This window comes from Equus caballus, chromosome 4 (genome assembly GCF_041296265.1).
Source record: "Equus caballus isolate H_3958 breed thoroughbred chromosome 4, TB-T2T, whole genome shotgun sequence".
Classification (NCBI taxonomy): Eukaryota; Metazoa; Chordata; class Mammalia; order Perissodactyla; family Equidae; genus Equus; species Equus caballus.
The window spans coordinates 8321326-8345676 of NC_091687.1; the positions used below are offsets into that span (position 1 = coordinate 8321326).

The 24351-nt window shown below is 44.6% G+C and overlaps 1 protein-coding gene across 34 annotated transcripts in view; it reads right to left on the reverse strand.

Annotated features, from left to right (window-relative positions):
• Positions 1–18602, reverse strand: part of NRCAM (neuronal cell adhesion molecule) — a 252230-nt gene extending 233628 nt beyond the window's left edge. For 18 of the 34 annotated variants that reach the window (XM_070265484.1, XM_070265481.1, XM_070265458.1 and 15 more), the window contains exon 1: positions 17916–18056. The gene's annotated coding sequence lies outside the window, so the exon portion shown is untranslated. Of the gene's footprint in view, positions 1–17915; positions 18086–18217 lie in introns of those variants that run through there. The other 16 variants (XM_070265486.1, XM_070265474.1, XM_023638922.2 and 13 more) reach the window with 7 other exon arrangements.
• Between the last annotated feature and the right edge of the window lie 5749 nt (positions 18603–24351).

The window sequence follows — 24351 nt, forward strand, 5'->3', positions numbered from 1 at the left end:
CCTCTGAGAACAGAAACAAGACAAGGGTGCCCACTCTCAACACTCTCCTTCAACATACTACTGGAGGTTTTGGCCAGAGGAATTAGGCAAGAAAAAGAAGTAAAAGGAATCCAAATGGGAAATGAAGAAGTGAAACTCTCACTGTTTGCAGACAACATGATTTTATATATAGAAAACCCCAAAGAATCCACTGGAAAACTAGAAATAATCAACAACTACAGCAAAGTTGCAGGGTACAAAATCAACTTACAAAAGTCAGTTGCATTTCTATACTCTAATAATGAACTAACAGAAAGAGAACTCAAGAACATAATCTCATTTACAATAGCAACAAAAAGAATAAAATATCTAGGGATAAATTTAACCAAGGAGGTGAAAGACCTATACAATGAAAACTATAAGACATTATTGAAAGAAATTGATGATGACATAAAGAAATGAAAAGATATTCCATGCACATGGATTGGAAAGATAAATATAGTTAAAATGTCCATACTACCTAAAGCAATCTACAGATTCAATGCAATCCCAATCAGAATCCCAAGGACATTCTTCATGGAAATAGAACAAAGAATCCTAAAACTCATATGAGGCAACAAAAGACCTTGAATTGCTAAAGCAATCCTGAGAAAAACAACAAAGCTGGAGGCATCACAATCTCTGACTTCAAAATATACTACAACACTATAGTAATCAAAACAGCTCACTACTGGTACAAAAACAGACACACAGATCAATGGAACAGAATTGAAAGCCCAGAAATAAAACCACCCATCTATAGACAGCTAATCTTTGAGAAAGGAGCTAAGAACATACAATGGAGAAAGGAAAGTCTCTTCAATAAACGGTGTTGGGGGGCCAGCCTGGTAACACAGTGGTTAAGTTCACACATTTTGTTTTGGTGGCCCAGGGTTCGCTGGTTTGGATCCCGGGTATGGACCTACACACCACTTATCAAGCCACGCTGTAGCAGGCATCTCACATGTGAAACAGAGGAAGATGGGCATGGATGTTAGCTCAGGGCCAATCTTCCTCAGCAAAAAGAGGAGGATTAGAGGCAGATGTTAACTCAGGACTAATCTTCCTCAAAAAACAAATAAAATAAATAAATTAATTAATTAATTAAACGGTGTTGGGAAAACTGGACAGCCACATGCAAAACAATGAAAGCAGACCATTAGCTTTTGCCATACACAAAAATTAATTCAAAATGGATCAAAGACTTGAAGGTAAGACGTGAAACAATAAAACTAGAAGGAAACATAGGCAGTACACTCATTGACATTGGCTTTAGAAGGATCTTTTTGAATACCATGTCTACTCAGGCAAGGGAAACAAAAGAAAAAATAAACAAGTGGGACTTCATCAGACTAAAGAGCTTCTGCAAGGCAAAGAAAACTAGGAACAAAACAAAAAGACAACCCCCAACTGGGAAAAAATATTTGAAAATAATATATCTGACAAGGAATTAATCTCCAAAATATATAAAGAACTCACACAACTCAACAACGAAAAAACAAAAAACCCGATCAAAAAATGGGCAGAGGATCTGAACAGACATTTTTCCAAAGCAGATATACAGATGGCCAATAGGCACATGAAAAGATGCTCAACATCACTAATCATTAGGGAAAGCCAAATCAAAACTACACTGAGATATCACCTTACATCTGTTAGAATGGTTATAATCACCAAGACAAAAAATAACAAATGTTGGAGAGGATGTGGAGAAAAGGGAACCCTCATATGCTGCTGGTGGGAATGCAAACTGGTGCAGCCACTATGGAAAACAGTGTAGAGATTTCTCAAAAAATTAAAAATAGAATTACCATACGACCCAGCTATCCTACTACTGGGTATTTACCCAAAGAACTTGAAGTCAACAATTCAAGAGACTTATGCACCCCTACGTTCACTGCAGCATTATTCACAATAGCCAAGAAGTAGAAGCAACCCAAGTACCCACTGATTGATGACTGGATAAAGAAGACGTGGTATATATACAACGGAATACTACTCAGTCATAAAAAAGACAAAATCATCCCATTTGCAACAATGTGGATGGACCTTAAGTGTATTGTGTTAAGTGAAACAAGCCAGACAGAGAAAGACAAACACCATGTGATTTCACTCATATGTGGAAGATTAACATATGGACAAAGAGAACAGATTGGTAGTTACCAGAGGGGAAGGGGGTTGGGGCTTGGGTCTAAGAGGTAAAGGGGCAAGTTTATATGGTAACTGTCAAATAATAACATACAACTGAAATTTCACAAACTTATAAACTATTATGACTTCAATAAAATTTTTTTTAAATTGTGGTAAAATACATATAACATAAAATTTACCACTTAACCATTTAAAAGTGTACAATTCAGTGTACTTCAACACAACAACAAAACAATCACTGAATTGTATACTTACCAAGGGTAGATTTTATGATATGTAAATTATACCTTAATACAGCTGTAAAAAAAAAATGCCACGAAAAACAAAATGTTGTCCACAGTACCATAATTCCATTTTTTATTTGGGCTACATTTTTTTTTTTATTAAATGAACTAAGCCTAGGACTATCTTTTCCAGGAAATGATTCAACACAAAATTTTTTTTCTGCATTTATCAACCATGTCCTTTATAATTTGTTACACCAATTAATTCACAGAAACCACTTCATGCGAACACAGCGGTCAGCTTTTCCACTAGTTGGGTTTTGCTCTTCCATCAGCTTTCTTAGTAATGAATGGAGGCTCACTTAAATTCAAAGCCTTCAGATTTCCAAAGAGAGTAGGGTTACCTCCGAAGAAGAGTTTCCACTCTGATTTCTCCACCAGGGAGTGGCTCCATTTTGAGCTTCCCTCAAACAAAGTACAAGCAACAATGCTTAGTCACATGAAGCCTCCATTTTGCCAGCTGCATATTTCCTCAAACGTCATTCACCAGGACCGGACGTCAGGAACTGTGGGTTCAAGCTCTTGGTGGTGTCCCAGGGACGTCTTTGAAGTTTGGCTGCTCACAGCGTTTTGCGTGCGCTCAACTGCTGCCTGAAGCGAAATGTTTCCTAGCTTCAGTCTATTCTGAGAACCCTCGCCCTTAAATAAGAGCTTGCTGTATAAAAAACACAGCAAGCCTGTGTAATTCTACTTCAGGTGCTATCTGGACACCATGAAGCATTACAGATTCCCTAAGGGGATGCCCAACAATGTCAACTAGATGGTTATCTTGTAGGCTTGTTGTTCTTGAGTCAACTTAACTGTTACCATGGAAATAAAACACAAAAGGAGCTGTCCATCCCAGATGATAAAAACTGCTTAGAATTCTCGTTCAAGGGTTTTATATTAAACACAGAACAAACTCTTCTGCTTAATTTGTTTTTTATGAAAATGAAAATCTTTCTTGTGAATATGCCAAAGTTATCTTACTGTATAACACAAGGACCACCAACGTATAAGCACATTTTAAAAACTAATAATTTACATATTTTTAAAAAGTAGAGTAATTTGCCTTCTGCCATCTTGAATTTGGCCACAATATCAGGTCATCTGGAGAATCTTAAAAGCTTTATTCAGTTATTCAAGGATGCAGGGCCATCGCTTGAAGGTGCTGTAGATTAGACCATCTACATTTACCTAAATAGCATCTTCAGGACATGGACTGATATTCTTCCCTACACAACGTTTCTAAGACAAATGAAAGTTTCTCTTAGAAGTTTGGGTCCTAATCTGTAACTCACAACATGTGGAAACCACAATTCCATTCCTTGTCCCTGCTCACGGCAGGATAACATAGTAGCTCATAGGAGTTAAGACTACAGGATAGGGTCAGCCTCCTTGGGTTAGAATCCCAGTTCTACAACTTAACAGCTGCGCTATTTTGACCCATTAGTTAAACTCCCTAAGCCTCAGTTTCCTCATCTATAAAATGGGCAAAACAACATAAAATGGATTGGCAAACTATGACCCACGGGCAAATCTGGCACACTACCTATTTTTGTAAAGAAAGCTTTATGAGAACATGGAAATGCCCATTCATTTACCTTTTATCTGTGACTTTTTGGGGGAGAGACTGCATGACCTACAAAGTCTAAAATATTTACTATCTGGGGGCCGGCCCCATGGCTGAGTGGCTAAGTTCGCGTGCTCCGCTGCTGCGGCTCAGGGTTTCAGCGTTCGAATCCTGGGTGCGGACATGGCACTGCTCGTCAAGGCTTGCTGAGGTGGCATCCCACATGCCACAACTAGAAGGACCCACAACTAAGAATATACAACTATTGGGGCTGGCCCCGTGGCCGAGTGGTTAAGTTCGCGCGCTCCGCTGCAGGCGGCCCAGTGTTTCGTTGGTTCGAATCCTGGGCGCGGACATGGCACTGCTCATCAAACCACGCTGAGGCAGCGTCCCACATGCCACAACTAGAAGGACCCACAACGAAGAATATACAACTATGTACCCGGGGGGCTTTGGGGAGAAAAAGGAAAAAATAAAAAAAATCTTTAAAAAAAAAAAAAAAAAAAGAATATACAACTATGTCCTGGGGGGCTTTGGGGAGAAAAAGGAAAAAAATAAAATAAAATATTTACTATCTGGCTGTTTAGAGAAAAAATGTGCTGGCCTCTGACATAAAGGGTTATTGTGAAGATTCAATGAGACACTCCATGTAACATTCTCCATATAGTTAAGCAACCAATAACTGTCATGGATTATTGTTATTTATTAATAGCAAAAAATTGTAAAATCATTGTGATGTCATTTCCTAAAATTCAGAGAGACATCTTTACACGAATCAGGAGCAGACCGCCCAAGAAGTAATGCCTTGGGATCAGTGGGCTAGACCCTCTTTTTGATGGAGGTGGCCGAGGTGGTGTGATGGCAGGACGTGCTGTGCAGCTGTCGGTGCAGGGCAGGGCGCCCGGTGGGGCACAGACAGCAGCTGCCGCGAGCCATCCATTTCAAGTAACTGATACTCTGCCAGTCCTTGATGGAGGATCTCTTGGTCACAGGTGTGTGACACATGCATATTCATCACTGGCCCCACTCCTAACTGTGCAGATGAGATTAGAGAAGGAGTGGGAAGGGCTGAAATCATGCTTAGACCATGACCAGAGCAGAGCCCATTTCCATTTTCCTTGGCGGTAACTGCTTTCCCCAGATGTATTCTGCTTGTCAAGAGTATGCAATAAGGAGAGTGTGGTCTTGCACCTAAAATTTTAAGATGTGAGCTTAATAGAACAAAACGTAGGCTAAGAATCCAAAAGAATAAGATAGATCTAAAGCTGGTAATTTATCCTAACTGGCACTGCTGGCCCTATATTAGTACATTTGCAAACAATCTTTGGTCAACACCAAACATTACAATGGTTCCCATAAATCTTTCAAATAATCTTCATAAAATTGTCTTTCAAAGCAAATATTTAAAAGATCTAAAGAGCTTACATGGAGAGAGGGATTTTCAGAAACAAATCACTGCCTGTCCTCTGCTCCTGTCCAGGGCCTTGGGCACGTCACTCCATCAATTTGCACCTCGCTGCCCTGCATGGCAAAGGAAGCTTTAAACCCACACAATTAAAACAGCCATGATTCCAAATGATTCCTTGCTGCATGCTGGTGGGTTTTCATTTCCCTCCTGACAGGATCATAAATAAACTGAAGTCCGTAGGAAGCGAAGAACATTACCACCAGGAGGAGACCTCAAATTGGCCAACGGTTTACATATCAAAATGGAATGAATGAATCACGCAAACTCAGAGTTGTAAAGTTTTCAGTGCTCATCGCAAGAATCTTCCTACCAAATCGTCTCACTGTTATTATTTAAAACAATCGGGCCCTCCTTTGCATGTGGCAGCTCAGTAAAAACCGTACACATGACATTAATAGTTAGGGTCATTGCCCTGAAGGAACTTAGCAACTAAGACAGTCAAGGCTGTCACTGGTGGAAATGAAGAAAGCCAGTCACACCACGTGGGCAGACGTCATCAAGGACCAGCTAACACAGTTTTAGAGTTTCCAGTTCATTCAAACTAATATTCAAGTTGGTTCAAAGCACTTGGCAATCTCGCTTCTTGAAAGAGACACAGGTGCTGCCTGATTTTAGTTAGCGGCAAAATTCTCCACAATGTCCTCCTTCAGCCCGCCCCACTGAAGCAGCGTTCACACCGAACCAGCCTGGCAGCGCATCCAAGCCTTCAGCTTCCTCAGCATGAGGAAGAGTCAGCAACCATCCCATTTTTCAACTCAAAAGATACCTTCTGAACGGCCGGGAGCAGCAAGGACATCTACACCGAGACTCCACACAGCTTTCTCCCACTGTGCCTGTCTCCAAATTTCCTCTTTTTGTAAAGATGCTAGTCATACTGAATTAGGGCCCGCTCTAATGATCTCAGTATAACTGTAAAGACTATCTCCAAATAAGGTCATATTCTGAGGTGCTAGGGGTGGGGACACCTATGAATCTGGGGGAACACCATTCAACCCAAAACACATTTCTAAAGCTCCATGTCTATACCCAGGTCAATGATGACTAGCATTTTGTCAACTTTATCTAAGTATAATTGACAAATAAAATTGTAAGACATTTAAGTGTACATCGTGGCGATTTGATATATGTGCACACTGCGACAGGATTCCTCCCTTCTAGTTAATACATCCACCATCTCACCTATTTACCTTTCTTTTAATCAGAACATTTAAGTTCTACTCTCTTAGCAAATTTTAATTACACAATACAGTGCGATCAACTTTAGTCACCAAAGTTATACATTAGATCCTCAGGCCTTATTCATCTGATAGCTGAACGTTTGTACCCTTTTACCAACCTCTCCCTATTTTCCCCACCCTCCAGCCCCTGGCAACCACTTTTCTACTCTGTTTCTATGAGTTTGACTTGTTTTTTAGATTTCACACATAAGTGATACCATGCAGCATTTGGCTTTCTCTGTCTGGCTTATTTCACTTAGCACAATGTCCTCCAGATTGATCCGCCTTGTCACAAATGGCAGGATTTCCTTCTTTCTCATGGATGAATGATATTCCATTTTATATAGAGAGAGAGAGAGAGAGAGAGAGAGACCACATTTTCTTTATTCATTCAGCCATTGATTGACGCAGGTTATTTCCAAATCTTGGCTATTGTGAAAAACGCTGCAATGCACATGGGAGGGCAGTATCTCTCCGAGATCCTATTTTCATTTTCTTTGGATATATACCCAGATGTGGGATTGCCAGATAATAGGGTAGTTTGACTTTCAATTTTTTGAGGAACCTCCATACTGTTTTCCATAGTGGCTGTGTGGCTACTATTTTTTAAGTACTTGTCGTTTCTCTGAGGTGCACAGGAACAGAACAGATGCAAAGGAACAGAATAAATACAAACTATAATTTATACACAAACCTGCTCACAAAGCTCGTTGCATGTGTTTCTCTCTGTATCAGACCTCTAAGCACATGCAGTTTGCAAGCTGAATGAATTTAATATGTTAAAATGGTTTCATGCTTTGTTGACTTGTGGGGTTGCTAGTTAGTCATGGCTGACACTAAAAATTACTGATTTTCCTCTTTAAAAATATAAATAGGATATGGCTTGAAATAAAACAATTAGATTTCTAAAGACTATTACTGACATTGAATACAACTGGAAAGAAAAGTATTCGCTGAATTGACACCCTTTTTTATCATACTGACTCAATCTGACTTTCACATATGTATCATCATTTGTCAAAAGTTAAGAATTCAGTTGGTGTTTTGAAAGCAGTCCTACCATGCAACATCAAAAAGGGTATCAATCTCTCAGATTGCAGCACGAGACCATTCAAAAGTTCATTCAAAATCAAGTAGACATAGTTATTGCCAAGGATGTATGATACATACACATCTCTGAAGCAAATTTGGCAGAATATTATGGTGGAAAAAATAGCAAGCGCATTCTACCTAATCAGAACATAGATTGATGTCATCTTTCTCTCAGCACCTTCATCTTTATCACCATTCGTCACAGTGACATTCTCTCGTGAGGGAGGGTTGAACGATGAGAAAATGTGTGCGTTTCACATTCATTTTCTAGCTAAAGGAAGAGAAGGACTCAAGGAACTTTTCCAAAGCCATACAGTATACAGAGGTTTCTTAGTCTATGCACAGTAGCCCAGTACTTCTCAAAATTTAATCAAAAATTTCACATAAATTTTTACCCTAGGTGTCTCTCAAATATGGCACCACTGCTTTGAACCCAATCACTATAACCCGCTAACTCATTGGGAAAGGCCACATTGTAACTCAACTCACATCTTGGAATACAAAGAAAACAACAGATAGTAATACTTAATGACAACCCAAAAAGGGGACAAAGTTCAGTTCCTCATCTGTTGTGAGCAAAGGTAGAAAATTACAAAGGAATTCTTTTGGGTCACAAAGATGTCATTTAGAGCTCACGGCAGCAATTTAAAAAATAGTACCCTCTGGATTGAGTGATTTCACCTGCCTGCTCGACTGCTTAATTTAGAACCAGGAAGCAAATTACAGTCATACAGAATCCAGGCATGAAATTATGAATGTTTGATCTCCCACGGTCTAGACTTCAGCTATGTCTTCAAACCAGGGCAGAGGACAAAATTCCCCAGTTTTCTCCAACAAAAGATCCACGTGACATTTTGCAATATTCATATTCAGTCTTCATTCTTGCATTCACTCATTCATCTAATATGAGGAGACTTTCACACATAGCACCATGCCTAATGAGAAATGCAGCTCAGGCTCCTACTGGAACACAAGAAGGACTGGGTTTCCATAGTCAGAATCCTGGGGAAAGCTGACAGAATTCTATTATGAACAAGGCCAAAAAAGTCTGGATTAGCTGGATGACTATTTCATTATCTGCTTTCTTTTATCGTGAGAGACTTGGCCTCTCAATGTTATCTAGGGCAAATATCAAATATTTTCATGCAGTTGAGGTATTTCTCTTCACTTACCACCTGTCCACCTCTTTACTGATTTTCCTTTAGTCTTATTTGCTTGGGTTTCCCTTGGTATCTATTATGCCATGCTCTTTCAGTAGACAGAATAATCTATCTGCTTAGATATCCTGAAAAGTTGTTCCTGAACTGACCTTTGATACATTACAGGAGTTCACTCATCACATAATTATTGTGCAAAGCAAAGAATCCTGTTTAACATGAATAAGCACCCCAAATGTGTTTGGAAAGTTCACGTTTTCACATATCTAACTTTCTTAAGCTGGAACCATCTGTCTGCAAAGGAACAAAATAACTGGAGAGGAGAGACAAAGTGAAAATTTAATTGTCTTAAGCTGAAATAACTTTAGCTTTGACTCAGTAAATTCTTATCAGCACGTTTCTTTTCAACGTAAACGTATTATATATCTCATTTTTGCAGAGTGATTTGTGAGTTATTTCTGTTTTACGATGTCAAATTACCTCAATGACCTAAAGCACCACAATGAAATCTCTTTAAAATATTTAGTATTGGATGCTATGAAATGAAGCGTGACACTTCATTTCTCCATTAGCCAAGCAATCACCACAAACATTTTTATTCTCCTCCCTTTCTCCTTCTTTCAGATTTTAAGTTATTACTCTGTTCTTTACTCTCTCCTCATTATTTAAATTTTTCTTGCTCCTTCTGCCGTAGGACACTTCTCCAGTATGTCACAGCTCTCATTACCCACCTGAGCCTTCCCTCCATCTGAATTCTTCACACTCTCTGATCTCTACTCTTCCAGCCCCAGTCCCAGCAAACGAATCTGGCCATGAACTCATTCCCTCTCTGCTGTCTAATGAGTGCCCTCAAAGTCCTAGAACAGCAATAAACCCTTGAGATATTTTACCTCCCACTATGATTTTGCATCAAGGCAACTACTGCTAGGAACATACACTTCCATGGGGTTTTAAAAACCCTATTCCAACTATCAAAATGCAAGGTCCCTTAAAATTTGTGAGATAAAATACATATCACAATTTATGTAAAATACAACACATGATATGTTAATACAATCAGTTTTGAAGTAAACTCTCCTTTGTTTATATTACAGTATTATCTCTGAATTTCTACCTTACTATTTTGTTCATATTACTGCCATGTCAATGTTATTTCCCTAAAAGTGGAAGGATTCATTTGAATGTATTAAATGTATATTAAAAAATGGCTTTCAGTTGTCACGCTACTAACATCAGGAATAAAAGACTATGTCACCAAGTCGTTTAACTGGTCAAAGATGCCAAAGCAAAATTCTTCCAACTGTAGTTTTATGGAACACCCGGAACCACCTCAAATTACCCCAAATTCTTTTCTACTTCACTTTCATTTCAGTAACTGCGACTTCCCAGTAGCTGTTTTATTATTCCAGTGATACACACAGCCAATTTCTCCTTCTGAAATGTTTGAAATCCAATGCTGCCTGCTAAATTGAATGCGGAACCATGTACCATATTAAACACTTCAATAGCAAGTCTAACAATGATGGACTCCCACCAGAAGCAGAGAGCGGAAATCACTCTTCATAAATATAGGAAAAAACACCGCCTAGTCAATATTGAGGACAGATTTATCTTGTCACATATCAAAACAATCTGTGGTCAATACCAAAACACCATAATGAGAGTTTACAAGGGGGGCTGATGGAGCATTTCTGTATTTATTCAATGGGATACCAGAGGGGAAAGCAGCAGAACAGAGAGGAGAATATTTGCAATGCAATTAGGGGAGACAAGTGCATCTGAACGCACGCCAGACGCAGGGGCCTCCCCTTAAATTCACACAGTCCAACGTCTTCATGCAGCGAACAGCGTCCAAATGCACTTCCTACAGTTTTAAAACTTTTGTCAGTTAACTAGCTGTTTACCGAGGGCCTCGCCTGGGTGCTCAACATTTCGGGTGCGCCATCCAGCTCTACAGACGTTGTTCCAACACCATCTGTCACTTAAGCTTCCACAGGTTCAGAAATTTCAATTCCAACTAATCTACTACTCGGCACTCACACCGCAGCTATAATTCAAATTTCGACATGAAGCTTGAATTCCTTTTCAGCGTTCTTCAACTCTGACCCAGCTCCCCCCACTCCTTCAGTGAAAAGGGCCAAGACAACAGCCCAGCAAGTGGGGCAGGCAAAACAGGGCCCCTTTGTTCCTCTGTCCTTTCAGCTCCCTATTGAGGTGAGGGCCTGAAAAGCTGCGCAAGGCTCTGGGAGACAGCAGCAGGCTAGCTCGCAAGCCACCCTTCCTCAAAGACCAAAAGACTCCAGGATGAAACTCTGTCGACAATCCAGTTTTACTGTAAGGTGTAATTAATGGAAGATTAGTACTTTGGCTTTCCCTTTCTCTTGAGAGAGCATCTGTTAACGGTGTTTAATACGAGCTGGTAATGTTTGCCAAAAATGTATTCTGTGAATCATACCATCCCAAAGCCATGGGCATCTAAAAGCGGCATGAAATTAGCTTTAAAGTTGAAATTTGGAGAAAAGATCGCTACATACTGAATACATATACTGAATTTTTTGAATGCTCTCAGCCCACTTGAGAAAGATAAATCGAATTCATTGCATATTACACAGTAGAAGACCTCCTACACGATTCCCTCAGATTTCCTTGGGAATATATTTTTCTGGTCACAGTGGATTTTGATCCAAGGTACCAGGCTCATCATAAAATTTACATACACACATGAGTACATGCATCTTCAAAATATTCTTTCCAGCCCTTGCTATCATCTTTTAATCAGAAGAATTTTTAAGAGGATCATTTTCGTCTGCTGGTATCTGTCATTTTCATTCTCATGTGAAGTGAACAACGCTTTAGTTCAGGGCAATATGGGAGAATATCAGAGAACACAGAAGACAAGATTTGTCTTTCCGGGTTTTAAACCGAAGAAGCCATTTGGATAGGACATGCACTAAAACAGCATCAGTGTGCCCTTTACCATGGCATTTCTTAGATTCACTAGTTATTTAGTCACTTAAGGGAAACCCTCCATTAGACTTTAAAAAATTACCTTTTCCTAATTTGAAATTCCAATCTTGTAGACCAGAAAAATAGGTCAATTAAGTTGACACCACATCTTTTTTATTAGCTCGGCTAAGCAATTATAATTGGGTAGTGAGGGTTTATGCTGTCATCTTTGAAGATGCAATCGTGGGCAGGAGTGCCCAACGCAGACCTTTAATTTACAACTCCAGCATATCCGTAAACATTCGGCATAGGCTATGCCTATATACCAGATTTGCTCCTGATCTGGGTTAAAATAACGTCATTTTTTTAATAAAACAAAAGCATACTAATATTTAATGTGTCCTTAGAGCAAAATCACTTAGGACAAGCGCACTACAGATATATATGGCCTAATGCAACACTAAAAAAAATAACATCAATGCATGTCATCAATGCTGGCTTATCCTGCACTATGACACACAGACACACCTACTCCACTGCATCTATTTCAAGCTCTGCACAAAGTATAGGGTCAATTAACACTTGTTAGAAACCATACATCTTCTTACTAATAAAAGTTAAACCAATAAGTTAGAAAATATTGTGAATGATTTGTTCACAATATATAGTCTATTAATTTATAACTTTAAAAAGTAACAGCTATAGCTCTTTATACCCTCTAGGATGGCTATGATCAAGAAAATAGGAAATAAGTGCTGGCAAAGAAGTGAAGAAACTGGAAGCCTTGTACACTCTTGGCGGGACTGTAAAATGGTGTAGCTGCTACGGGAAACAGTGTAGTCGTTCCTCAAAAAATGAAAATAGAATTACCATATGATCCAGCAATCCCATTTGGGTATATACCCTAAAGAGTGGAAAGAAGCGACTCAGAAAGATATCTGTACACTCATGTTCATCGCAGCATTATTCACAATAGCCAAAAAGTGGAAGCAGCCCAAATGCCCATTGACAGATGAATCGATGAAAACAAAATGCGTATGTACATACAATGGAATATTATTCAGCTTTAAAAAGGAAGGAAATTCTGACACATGGATGAACCTTGAAGACACGATGCTAAGTGAAATAAGCCAGTCACAAAAGGACAGATACTGTAGGATTCCACTCCTATGAGGCACTCGGGGTAGTCAAATTCACAGAGACAGAAAATAGAATGATCCTTGTCAGGGTGGGAGGTGGGTGGGGAGTCATTGCTTAACACGCATCGAGTTTCAGTTTGAGAAGATGAGAAAATTTCTGGAGAGGACAGTGGTGATGGCTGCACAACCATGTGAAGTATTTAAACTATACAGTTAAAAAGAGTTAAAATGGTAAATTTTATGTTATATACATTTTACCGCAATAAAAAAAAAAACTTAGCAGGGCCGGCCCGGCGGCACAGCGGTTAAGTTCGCACGGTCCGCTTCTCGGTGGCCCAGGGTTCGCCGGTTCAGATCCCGGATGCGGACATGGCACCACTTGGCACGCCATGCTGTGGCAGGCGTCCCACATATAAAGCAGAGGAAGATGGGCACGGATGTTAGCTCAGGGCCAGGCTTCCTCAGCAAAAAGCGGAGGATTGGCAGTAGTTAGCTCAGGGCTAATCTTCCTCAAAAAAAAAAAAAAAGACTTAGCAAAAACATCACATTTTCTAGAAATATATTGCACTTGCTCCCCTATTTAAAGACAACCTGATACTGAAAAATTTATAGTTGCTAAAACTGGAGGCAGAGCCATTCCCATATTGTCCTCACGTAGCCCTCTCCTTCACATTTTGATAGGGAAAATAAACAGCAGCTCATTTTGGTGCATTTTCCTATTCTTAGAAACCTCAGCCTCCGATGTCAATAAAGCTCTTTCAAACTAAAGAGGCTTTTCATTTGCCTGGGTGGACAAAGGGACAAAGGGTGGACAAATTACAATAAGCCACTGGATCCTTGCCCCAGCGTCCCTAATGCTAGGAGACCCCGAGCAGCTCCTCCGCCCTCACCTGGAGGAAGGGTCAGGGCTCTTGCAGGTGGAGAAGCACGAAACAGAAAAGGGAAAGCGCATCTAACGGAATTTAGTAATTTTCAATTATTTTCAAATCACCTCCTTTTTGCCACTCATCTCAGCAGTTGAAGGCTGACCTACAGCAGTCTTTGGATGCAAACACAGAACCTCCTAGAGAAGAATACTTTAGGAGCTCTATAATCTAGGTAAATTTGCTTTCCATTAGCATGCTTCTTAGATGGAAACTGTTTGGTGGAAATGGGAATGAAACGCCAAAGTTTTCTGACGGAGGCAGCAAATCAGGACTACCGTGTACTGAATTGTGTACCCCACCTCCCCGCAAATTCCTATGTTGAAGCCTTAATCCCCAATATGACTGTATCTGGAGATAGGGCTTTTTTAGGAGATAATTAAGGTTAAACGAGGCAGGAAGGGTGAGGTCCTAATCCTATAAGATCTGTGGCCTTCTAAGAAGAGGAAGAGAGAGAGATCTCTCTCCACATGCGCCACAGAGAGAAGATGGCCATCTGTGTGCAAGCCAGAGGGGAGCTCTCACCAGAACCCACCCATGCTGGCACTCTGACCTTGGACTTCCAGACTCCAGAACTGTAAGAAAATAAACGTCTGTTCTTTAAGCCATCCAGTCTATGGTACTTTGTTTCGCAGACCCAGCTGACTAAGAAAAGGCCTTCCGATTTCATGGCGGCGACAATATCAAGAGAAAAGCATGGACGCCTCATGCTTTTGGCAGTGACCTTAGGGGCGAGTAACGACTGTGGGAGCCCCGAGTGGGCTTTCTCAGCTGTTCACAATGTTCTGTTCCTTGATTTGAGAACTAGTTACATTGGTGTATTCAGTCTGGGCAAGTTCATCAAGCTGGACATTTATATGTGAAAAAGAATCTGTGTGTGTGGAAGTATGCAGCCACAGATGATAAAAGGAGAATTAATCTCCCCGAGGGCAGGAACTCTGTTTTCCTCACCCCTGCATCCCCAGCCTGGAACAGTAGGGCACATGCTCAGCAAATATTTATGAGTGAATGAATGAATGAAAGAATCTCTTTACCAGAAAAGCTTGCTGTGGGGGTCCATTAAAAGGCTCCTTTGTACATACACAAAATAATATCTGCAGATTCTATTCATATTCAACCGATTACACAAGGAAAACTACACCTACACGAAAGCATTACTTGAATGGATTCTTAAGAAAATTTTCTACAGTCCAGGTGTATACATTCTCTGTACCCTCTCTCTCATGCTTCTGAAGCACTTACACCCAACTATTCTTGTCATTGTCATGTCGCCCTCACAGGAAGTACCATTTCCAAGGATGACTTGCTTTTCACTTACTGTCACTGTTGCCATAACAAAAATGATCTGGTGTAAGGGCACCAGCCTACAGTCCAAAGACCTCGTCCGGACCCTGCATTAGAGGGATGGGCGACCTCTCTGAGCCCCACTGGACTCATTCTGAAACCCAGAAGTTTCGCTACAGTGTCCTCTTACAGCTCTCATATTCCTGCATTATGTGAAATGTTTAGCAACTTTCCTGTAATAAAATAGAAAGCAGGCTGAAAGAAGACCATGAGTCAGTAGGATTAAGAATGCAAAATGAATTCATTTTTCCAGCTGGTCAGTCAATTACAATCATTCTAAAAGCTATTCCAGGAACAGCTGATTCTTCTTTCTACCAGTTAACACGGAGCATCTTTGTAAATGCACCACACAGCATTAGGAATTTAGGATATCAAATGCTTTCCTAAGATTTTGTACTCGGGTCCCGTTCAAATTCAACATCCAATTTGAGGAGTAAATCTTCTGCAGTCAAAAAAAGTCTGCAGAAGAGATTCAGAGCTGGAAGCCCGAAACAGAAACATTTGCCTTTTCTTAAAAAAAACAAAGTTTTCTCAAAAATTGTGATGTTCCAGGAACTCTTGGCCTCTCTCATCGCAGGGGTTCTGGTCACTAAGGACACTCCAGTGACGGTAACTGGTTGGACTATAGGTTAACAGGCGCGTACCTAAAAGCTAACAGGAATAAAGGAACACATAAAGGAACTCAAGGGCAATACCGGCAATAAAAGGCCATTTCACAATACAATTGGCTGAGTTACAATATTGCCGGCTCCTGTGAGGTCTGCAGGGGTCAGTTACATGGGCTTATGTCCCTAATTTTGAACACTCAGTGGTTTCAGGCTTCCCCTAAATTGATGAAAGATAAGCCCCAAAAGGCCCCATTTTCAGTCTTGGATGGTAACGCGTAGGGGCAAAAAACTAATCCTTGCTCCCCGACTTCCTAGCTGTGTGGCCTTGGGGAAGTTACTTGACCTCTGCAGGTCTCCGTCTCCTAAATTTTTAAATGGGGGTGTCGCGGACATTAAATGAGATGATACGTGTAACACGCACAGCGCCCGGCACATCTGAAGCTCTCAAAAAATGCTGCGTAGAAGGTATCTAGTTGTCTAAATCTATTTCAGTACTTCTGGAAGGTCTCATTTACTTGCGAGCTATTATTACAATATTTTAATAACAGGGCACGGTTAGCATAAAGCAGTCCCACCCAAGCAGTGCCGCCTCTGTAGGTCTGTGTTCAGTGACTACCGTGTTCCTTCCCAGGACAGCCCCAGGGGGAGCTCCTGGTGCAGAACGAAGGCCTCCTGCCCCGTTACACTCGCTTCCTACTCTTCCTGCAAGAGCCTCGAGCGAGAAACAGCCCAGCCCCTCAGATGCACACTTGGGCGCGTGCACCCTGCGGGATCGGGAAGGGAAAGGACGCTCCCCTCCCAGGAGAGACGGCTCCGCGCCGGATGTCGCCTCCGGCTGGAGCAGCTGATGCGAAAAGGGAGGAGAGAGGCGGGTGGGAAAGAGCCGCCCCCGCTCCGCGCCCGCCGCTGCGCAGGGGCGGCCCCCGGGCGCGCCGGGCACAGGAGATGCGGCGGCGGCCCGACAGCCGGGCGGGAGGGGAGGCGATCCGGAGGGAAGGGAAGCGGCCCCCGGGGTACACCGCTCTGGGAGAAATGACGACTCCCTGGCTCACTCGAACCCGGCACCGGGATTTCGACTCTGCGCACTGGCAGACGCGGGCCGGGAATGGCCGAGCGGGCGAACGGCGGGGGACCAGCACGTTGCGGCGCCCACCCGCGCGGCGCAGATGGCGCTCGCCGTGAGATGGATGCTCCGGAGCCGGCAGGCACTCCTGGCTCAACACAGCATCCCCGGGGAAGCTGTGGCCAGACCCCACCATTGGGAGCCTGGGCAGGGAAGGGGCTCTTCAGAGTCCGCCCCAAGCCCCGGCGTGCCAGCCCCAAGTCCCAGCCCCCCGGACGCTGGGCGGGGCGCCTGGACCCCCGAGGCCCGCACCTGTAGGGCCAACAAAGCCCGGGGAAAGCCCCCCACCCTGCTGCCTCCGCGGTCTCTTCGGTTCCCCCCATTCCCCATGTCCAGGGCGGCGAGAGCGGAGGGCGGCTCGGCCAGAAACTCCGGCGATCGGCGCAGGTGTGAGCGCATCGGAACAAAGCCCACGCCCAGATGTATCCGCCGGCCCCGAACGCGCACCCGCCCAGCGCGCCGGCCGCTCCCTGCGCTCCTCGCCCCGCCGGCTCTGTGGCGGGACCCCCCGCCCTCGGGGTCCCTGCCGGGGAAGCCGCAGTGCCGGGCCTAGGAGCCTCTCCAGGCCCGCCTGCCCACAGAGACTCCAGGCGGGGCTGCCCGGAAAGCGTGGGGCGCGGGCGCGGATGCTGAAGTTGGTCGCCGAGCGGAGGAGGGGATGGGCGCCCGCCGGGGGCCGCTGCATGTGAGCCGTGCCCTCCCCGGCGCCCGTGCCCTCCTCTGCGCTGCGATCGGGGGCCTGAGGGCAAGCAGGGGGCCGGCGACCAGGTTCGCCCGGCCACCGGGAGGGCGCTGTGCGGAACCCAGCCGGCGTGCCAAGGACCCCAGAGCAGCCCCGCGCCGTCCCCGCTCCCCGAGGTGTCCCCGCCGCAGCCGCGCGCCGAGCTACTCACGTTCTGCCGCCGCGGCCGCCCGGAGCCCGAGCGCAGATGGCGCCGCTCCCGCGCCACCGCAGCCTCCGGCGGCCCGCCGTCCCCGCGCCGTCCCTGCGCCCGCGCGGCCGAGGCTCGACTGCGGCGCGCGGCCGCCGCGCCCCAGGCAGGCAGGCAGGCAGGGCTGGCCCGCCGGCGCCCCCGCCCTCCCGCGCGCCGGCCCTGGTCCTCCCGCAAGCCCGCCCTCCCCGGGGCCCCCGCCCCGCCCCGCCCGGGCCTGCGGCGGCGGCGAATGGGCGCCTCGGGGACCGGTGGCCCCTCACCTGCGCGGCCGCGCCGCCGCCAGCCCGCGTCATCCTGCGAGCGCGTGCGGTGGCGGCTGTCGGGGTAGGGGCCGGGGGTGGGGGCCGGGGGGCGGGGGCGGTCCGGGGACGCGGGTGGCTGCGATCCGACTCCAAAAGATGTTCCAGAAAATGGGCGGTTTTTCACTGCCACTCTCATGGGCTTAGGGTTCTGTGGGAGGTCTGCGTTCTTCTTCTTTTAAAGCATTTAATTTCTTCGAAACTCGCCCGTTGCGATGGCTGAGATTGGTGGTTTTTTGTTTTGTTTTTAATTTCTTTTGCAACTGGTCTTTCCACACAGCCCTCAGAAAGGAAGACTGCATCAAAAGGTAGAGGCTGCCTATTCGCGGGAGGAATCGGTTCTTCTGGAGAATTATTTGCAATGTAAAAAGAGTTAAGATCTTCTAAATGTGTAATGTTTTAGCAAACATACTGCGGGCTGCATAGTTCAGGCTCCGAAGCCCCCACACCCCCACTGCATCCCAGTGGGTGGCCAAGATCCTTAGCCTGGCACTCAAGGTCCTCAGTCATATGTTCCCGTCTGCAGCCTGGTCTCCCAGAGCTTCCTCCCCACCCCCCACCGCCGGGTATCACCTGATTGACCATTTGACCATTTACCGCAGGCTCCTGCTCGCGCTCCGCTCTGCTGGAGGCTTGTTTCCTTCACTTCTCTAGTTTAACTCAAAAAACATTTCTGGAGCCCCTCGTCCCCTCTTCCCACCCCCAGGCCCCAGGCCCTGTGGTAGGGCAGAGATTCAGGGATAAAAAGGGCACAGGGTTATCCTTCAAGGCCCTGACAACTCCTGTGCTCTGCTCTAATTTCAACTTGAGCTTGCCGCTTGAACTCACAGCACGGTGCGTGCAAGTGAGCAGCCTTTTTTTTCTGTCTGCCCCTCCTGCCATCCCCTCCACCTGCCACTCCAGATGTGCTCCAGCCACACACAAGCTCCTGTTTCTGAAACCACAGTTCCTGAAACAGTACGATCTCTGGCCACTGCTGGGTCTTTGCACAAGTTATTTCCTCAGTCCCATCACTCTTCTGACCCCGGTCCTAACCCCACCACCTGGGTACCTCTCGCCTCTCAATTAATTGTCCAAATTTCCCTCTGAGTTACCTTCCAAAAAAAAAAATCTGGGCTAGTTCTCTCTTGCCTATAGAATAAATTCCAGATCTCCTGGCTCCTTCACCATCTGCCCCTAGCTTACCTCTCCACCCTCCAGCGAAAAGAATTTTCGTAGCTCTAAGCCTCTGCATATGAGATTCCTGTCTAGAACATTCCTCCATCTCTTTTTCATCTGGCAAACTCTTGTTCATCCCTCAGAGCCTCGCTCAGTTGCTACCTCCCCTTTCCTGAGTCTTTCCTGAGTCCGTGTGTGTTTTCTTGAAACAGTACTTGTCACATTTTAATTATCTGTTTGCATGTCTGATTCCCCAAACTTTCACTTCTTTGAGGACAATTTGTCTTATTTATTTTTGTGTGACTTCATTTCCCAACACAAAGGGAGCCACAGATAATCATCATAACTCAACTCTCACTGCCTGTATAAAGCACTTCAGACCTGTCCGTTCCCTCCTCCACCCACTAATTGCTGGGAGTCCTGGGGTTGTCCTGCATGTCCGTCTGCCCTGTGCCTTGGCGCCCCAAGGGTGCCCCGTCACCCCAGCCACTGGGAGACGGATTTCCTGCCGACATCCCTTCCCCACACGGCAAACCTGTGAGGTGGGAAAATGACACTCAGCTCTCTCGGTTCTTGCCCTAGTTCTGTGCAGCAATCTGTCCCCTGGGCACTGAAGTAGCACTGCCTGTGTCCCCCAGTGTTACAATCTCCTAAAGACCAACCTTAAACAATGACTCCAACTTCTGCCTGGACTTGTTCTTTCTCTTGGGGTCCCAGCCATGACGCATGAAGCCAGGAGGAAGGGCAATCCTGACGCTGGGGCCTGCCCAGAAGGCAGAGGTACTCGGGGTGTTGAAGGAATCCGTACATGAAGGAATCTGGGACAAGTGACACCTTCTTACCAAAACTTAAATTATTTTGATACTACATAATACTTGTAATATTATAAAGTTATTATATCACTTTAATTTCTAGCTTATTAGTTCAACTGCACTGCAGCTCTGCATGGCTCGGATTAGTCTCCTGAGAGGATGAGCGACAGGCAGGACCAAACAGCTGCTGCCTGAGGAGCTGAGATGAAGGCAGCAGGAGGGGAAAGAGCAATAATCTGAAAATGGATTAGAAGGAAGCTGGAGTGGGCTCAAGGACTATCCGTTTGATGTGCCGGGGGATGCGTGAGGCATTCTGATCTGGCTGCACATTGCCAGTGATATGAACCCCACACGGCCTTACCTTAACTGCCACCCCTGTTCCATCCCTCAGCCTTATCCTCTATCCCAAGCTTCACTTCCTCCTCAAACCCAGGTGAGAGCTGAGAATATCGTAAGTCTGTTTTCTCCATCATTTGATAATAATAGAATTTCCCATGTGCCCGGCACTACTATAAGCACTTTACACTTCCTAACTCATTTAATCCTACGGCAATCCCGCGCAGTATATACTATTATCATCCCCATTTTGGAAAGAGAGGGTAAGTAACTTGCAGAGGTCACACAGCTAGTGGCAGAGCCTGGATTCAAGCCTGGGCATTCTGGCTCCAGAGTCCAGTCTTAATCATTGCCCTCCGCTGCCTTTCAATGCCAGTGCACTAAAAATTTGTTTTGATGGATGCATCAGAATGTCACCGCGTTAAGGCAGCTACATTGGAAAGTCACGGAGCCCTCCAGTGGCACCTGCGGGGAACATGTTTTTAGGCATTCTCAGTTCCTTCTCTTGCAGTCCTGTTTCTCTTTCTCGTCCCTCACTTATTTTCCATCCTAGTTTTCTTAATCCCCATCCATGCGTCAGGCCTCCCAGGGGAGGCAGTGCAATTGATCCCGCCCTAAAACCAATGTTAAGTTCACAAAACCTAACACGAACCCAGCTACGCAAGTGTCCAGCTGTGTGTCCATGAGCAAGGTATTTCCTCTCTCATCTGTTTCCACACTGTGGAAGGAAAAAGGTGGGCTAGGTGAGAGTGAATATTCTTTTTAGCTTGTCATTTTATGATTCTGCTGGTAACCACGAGTATTTCTTTGAGTCCTGTAGTAAAACTCAGATGAAAGCTGGCTGAATTCTAGGTAGGAAAGAGTGGAGCACTAAAAAAATCTTCTAGAGTAGTATAACAAGGTGTCTGCTACAGGAGTGACCAGTGTCATCATTGTCTTAAGATAATACTCGATGGCTGGGCAAGATGCGTTAGGTTTCTGACAGACTTGTGGTGAATTTAGTAAATTTTAAAGCCCTTCTATTTGACAGAGTAGAATAACCCAATATTGTCAAAAAGCTTCTAAGATGGCTCCCAGTGACCTCCCCTCCTGGAATTCATCGCCTTGTATAATCCCCTCCCCTTGAGTGTAGACGGGAGCTAGTGACTCACGTCTAATGAATGTAATATGGAAGGAGCAGCGGAATGCCACTTCTGATATTAAGTTACAAAAAGACTCTGGTGTCTTCTCTCTTGCCATCTTGCTCTTTCGCTTGCTTGCCCAGAGGGAAGCCAGCTGCCATGTTGTGAGCGGCCCTGTGGAGAGGCCCACATGGCAAGGAACTGAGGGAAGCCTCTGGCCAATGGCCTGTGAGGAACTGAGGCCCTCAAGTCCAACAGCGTGTGAGGAGTCGAGTCCTGCCCCAGTCATCTGAGGGCACTTGGAAGCAGGCCGCTGCTCAGTTGAGTCTTGAGATGACTCCAGCCCAGGCTGACTCCCTGATCGCAGGCTTGTGAGAGACTCTGAGCCAGAGGACCCAGCTCGTCTGTGCCTGGTGTCCCAACCCACAGAAACTGGGAGATAATAAATGCTTCTGGTTTTAAGCTGCTAGATGCATCACCGATACAGTTGTTTAGGTGCTTTTCAGAACTCTGAATTTGCATCTGACCACACAAATCATATCTATTTTCTGGACAGGAAAGGGGAAAATGCACCAAATGGTAGTTGTCCTAAGATGTGGATATGGTGCTGGGTAAAGCAGCATTTGTGGAAAACAATGAGACGTCAGTATGGCTTGTCCAAGGTTAACCTCAGCAGCTCCTAGTTCCACACCCAAGAGTCACACACAGCTCCTGCAGCCAAGCCTGGGTTGGCCATCCACTGTGCCCACCCAGAGCTGCTCCTTTCTCCTCCTGGATGCCAGCCACAGACTCCGCTGGGCCACACCTCTTGAAGGTTTATAGTGAGTGATTACTACTCACCATGTATAAGAATAGGATGTGCAGTTATAGATAATATATAAATAATAATAGGATGTGGACTTTCATACATTGCTTGACCAGTGAGCAGTGGGAAATTTCCACAGATGCAAACCACCGATGGCTGTCTCATGCCTCTCCTCACCATGTGCCACATAACCACAGAATTCTGTATGCCCATCTCATGCCACTTGGGCACGTGTCAAACAGAAACCAGAAATTTGCAACCCATTCCTTGCCTGGTGCTTAGCAACACAGTATCCCTACACCTATTTAAAGAATGTGATGCTCATGCCATTGGAGGAAAATGTGACCTTTGTGGTTGCCATATGTGGATTTCTTCTCTGGAAGCTTGTGAGTCACTAGGATCTTCTGCTTGGCTCAACCCACCCTCATGCTTGGGGAACCAAGCTGGAAAAAGCAGGAACATTTTCAGTAATAATAAGCACGTTCCTTCTAGCCAACTCCTCCATCTGTTCCTATAGTTCTAGCTACAAGAATGTACACAGGTTCCGCTGATGGACTGAAATCTGAAGAGTAGCCAAGGTCAATGTGCAATCAGCCACTGCAGATGGGGTCATGAGGGACGGTGAACTGTCGCTCTGGAAAACAGAGATGCTGAGAAACACTCTTGATATGCGCCCTTCATTTCTGGCTTAAGAGGGAACAGATGACAGGTACAATGAAGATGAATTCACTGTGGAGGAAAGAAAGGAAATGACTTCAGATACAATACTCTGGGGTCTAAATGAATGGTTGACTCAAAGGCTTTCTTATTTGGTGTTCTGTTAAATTTTTTTAGGAAGAAAAAAGGTGTTAGGTTAATAGACACTGACATCGTACTTCCCTTTATATTTTCTTTTAAGCATCGATTTAAATTTTACTTTAAGGTCTTCCAATATTTTTAAATGCCATAGGACACAACCAAGTCCAGTACCCCCCTGCCCTGAGCCTTGTGCTCTAGAAAGCCCTGCTCTGGCCCCCCCGGAGCCCACACCACCCCATCCTCCTTTGAGACCACATCTGGGTACCCAGGGTCCCAAGGTCCCTGGGTCCCTCAGGACTTGCAGAGGCCTCCTCCTCACGCTCCTTACAAAGCACTGCTCTGCTGGTCTCAAAACCGGAGGCCTGCAGAGCGCGGATCTTAAAAGTTCTCATCACAAGGAAAAGAAATGTGTACCTATGTGTGATCATTTCACAACACATACAAATATTGAATCACTATGTTGCACACCTGAAACTAATATGATTTATATGTCAATTACATCTCAATGAAAAAAAGTAACTATGTGAAGTAATGGATGTGTTAACGAACCTTATGGTGGTAATCTTTTTGCAATATATACATATATCAAATCATCTCATTGTACACCTTAAATGTACACAATGTTTATGCCAAATATTATCTTAATAAAGTTGGAAACAACAACAAAAACAAACCAAAACACTGGAGGTCTGATAAGTGGCTGATGCAAGGGTGTGGACAGTACTCGGACACAGGGGTTGGTGTGTTCACCTAACTGTGCTTGAGGCCCTTGAAGGTTCGTGACTAAGCAAGGGGCTGGGGGCGGGGGCTGCTCTCCCTACACCACCACATTCTGGAGAGAACTCCAAGAATTCTAAATTTGAATGTGGATGTCAACATCTTTATGAAGGTATGTTTGTTAAGGTAGGAAGACAGAACGAATCTTATAGCTTTTAAATATTTAGACATATAGTATGTGGCTCTCCAATTATATTCTTCCAGAAAGTCCCCTATTTGTTAGGGAAGATCCTAAATGAATCTATTCTTAATGTAATGGACATACTGATGTATTAAAACATACTGTTA